Here is a 3,001-nt window from a genome sequence, read left to right on the forward strand (position 1 = left end):
GGGGAGGGAGCGAGTGACTGTATGGTTTGCGAGGTAAGTTATTTAGAAAATTTGGCCATTTTAGTCCGATACAATTTGCAGCTTTTGACCTGGTCAGTTGCATGTTACAAGTACTTCAAATCTCAGGATCGATCTCGACTGGCTGCTGTGATATGATGATAGTTTGAATCTTCGCTTTGGGCGCCGAAGACATGAGTTTGATTCCCACGTCGGGAAGATATTTTTTGCAACAACAAAATAATGTCCGCTATTCTGCTTGGACGCATGCGTAGCATCCTTTAGGTTTACAACACAGTAGATTCTTCTTGGGCATCAGGAAGAATGGAGGCAGCCCACCGTCTAACGATGAAAGCTGTGCCGATGTAAGGTATTGTAAGACGTTTACAATCATTTTGCTGCCCTGACTGGTCTATCGTATAATGGACCTAAATTCATTTTTAAAAGTGCGTTTATTCATCTATTTATTTTGATGACACCAGTAGCCTAGTGGTTAGGCCACCTGACCGGTAATCGTGAGAAAGAAGGTTTGAGGCTTCAAGCCTCAGCTCGGTTCCTCTGACTTTGTGTCCTTTGGGAAAAGCGCTTAGCATGAAATTCTTATTTGGCTCGGTCCCTTCGGAGATGGACGTTAAACCAGGAAGTCCTGCCTCTTAAATAATCTACTACTTGTGTTGATAGGGGCGTTAAACCAACGCTGTCACCATTTCCCCCGCCATTAATTTATTTTGACGTTTCAAAAATTGGCTCGCTACTGCTTGCGCAGATAAGATTGCGAAATTCGCAGATCGAGCGTAACTCATCATCGTAACCATGATCTAAACAAAATGGGGAAAATCGTCACGGCATTCTACACGGTCGCTTTTAAGCACAATAGGGCTACCCCGAAAAATGCTGTTTTCAGAAAATCGAAGGTAAAGTTTTTGCCCCTTGTTCGGTTTCTTTAAAAAAAAAAAAACCAAGGAGAGTTTTCTCTATAACCAAACAAATAATTATATACACCAGTGAAACCAAACTTCTCCTATAGGTAGGGCAATGCCCACTTTTGGTGTAGGTCAAGATTTCTGGAAACCCTCAAAATGTGGGTTAGCCCGCTTGTCCTGTTAAAGCAACCATATGTAATACCGATGCCGCTGGGGGAAGCGGAAACGACACAATTGTTCCAGGCTACAACACCCAAGTACAGAGGTGACGCCGCTGAATATACTGTAATGTGATATCCATTCCAAGAACAGTACAACGTATAGACATATCTGTCCCCGTCGTTTTATGCCAGAAAAATTCTGAAATTATGCAAACTTAGCTAAAAAAATGTGCAATTGTGCGATTCTGTTAATTTTAACAAAGAATGATAAAGGAAAATACTCAGAAATTATGCCAAAAATGATCAAGTTTTGTTAAATTATGCGGGGTGCTGAAAACCTCGGAGACAGACCTGTTAGAGATGCATCGTGCCCCCGCCCGCGGGAAACCAAAATAACAACAACATATTAATTACAACAACAACATATTAATAACAACAACATCATATTAATAATAACAACACCATATTAATAACAACAACACCATATTAATTACAACAACAACATGTTAATAACAACAACACCATATTAATAATAACAACACCATATTAATAACAACAACATCATATTAATAATAACAACACCATATTAATAACAACAACACCATATTAATAACAACAACAACATATTGATAATAACAACAACATATTAATAACAACAACACCATATTAATAACAACAACACCATATCAATAACAACAACATCATATTAATAATAACAACACCATATTAATAACAACAACAACATATTAATAACAACAACGCCAACTTCCGGAAACCATGCGAGAGCACACGACAGACAGGTGTCCACTTTTTAGACGATATATGAGAACCAGGACGAAAAAGAAGTAGATGATATATGTGTCCCACAAAGCGACCAAAATAGTATTTCTACGTGGATGGCTGGGGCCTCTATGAATAAATTACAGTAAAACCTCGTAAATATCGCCTACTTTAGGACGAGCGTGAAATTGGCGGTACAGCGGGGCTGGTGGTATAACAGGATAGCTCCGAATGACATTTTGACTAGTGGTTAAAAAACATGCGCAATTTGCACAGGGGACGGACCTCCGTGATTTTTTCGCCTTATCGGAGAAGGCTAGGTGTAGATTTTGCCTACCTTAAGATCAAGGATGTGGCTGAAAGACAGCAGTAATAAGGAGCTAAGGAGCAGCAGTAGAAAGGCTGCAGAAAGAGTCAGGCGCTTAGATGAGGTGGGCAAAGGAGGAGGGGGGTGAGGGCAGAAAGTGGAGACGAAAGCAGACGACAGAACAATGTTAGAGAGTAGGAAAGGATGTGAAATGAACAAATCTTTAGAGAAGAACATTTTCCGTTGCTACCCGGATTCGAACCCGGGACCTGTTGAGTCAGAGGTGAACACATTAACCTCTAGTCCACGAGAGCCCCCTATTCTTTACTTTCCTTCTTCTGTTTTTGTCTGTCTGACTTTTTCCTAGCACTAAATGACCATTATTGTGTCGATGTGCTTCTCTTTACTCAAACAAACAAATAAACAAACAAACAAGCAAACAAACTCTCACCTCACCTCACCTCACCTCACCACACCTCACCTCACCTCACCTCACCTCACCTCATCTCATCTCATCTCATCTCTTCTCATTTATTCCTCTCAAATCATCTCATCTCATCTCTTGACTAGACTATTGAACACCACACCTTGCTGTAGTATGGGAAAAGTCATTTAGATGGCTTAAGATATTGGAAGATGTCTCCGGCTAGCACCCAGGAACTATTCGGAGACGTACTTCCGCACACAGATGCACTGCTTTGGGAGGTCAAACTGCGTATTGTTTGCTGCAGATCACACATATAGCCACTAAAACTGTCGCAAATCAATTATTTTCAAGACAATATCAAACCTAACTGCAAAATATTAAATTTTGGGTTAAAGCAAGGGATTGG

The 3,001-nt window shown here is 40.4% G+C and overlaps 1 protein-coding gene across 1 annotated transcript in view; it reads left to right on the forward strand.

The window, feature by feature from the left end:
- The window catches only part of LOC101851036 (tyrosine-protein phosphatase non-receptor type 18), a gene marked incomplete at its 3' end in the record, with an annotated part of 44,598 nt that overhangs the window by 40,905 nt on the left and 692 nt on the right, over positions 1-3,001 (forward strand).

Source organism: Aplysia californica, unplaced genomic scaffold (assembly GCF_000002075.1).
Source record: "Aplysia californica isolate F4 #8 unplaced genomic scaffold, AplCal3.0 scaffold00142, whole genome shotgun sequence".
Classification (NCBI taxonomy): domain Eukaryota; kingdom Metazoa; phylum Mollusca; class Gastropoda; order Aplysiida; family Aplysiidae; genus Aplysia; species Aplysia californica.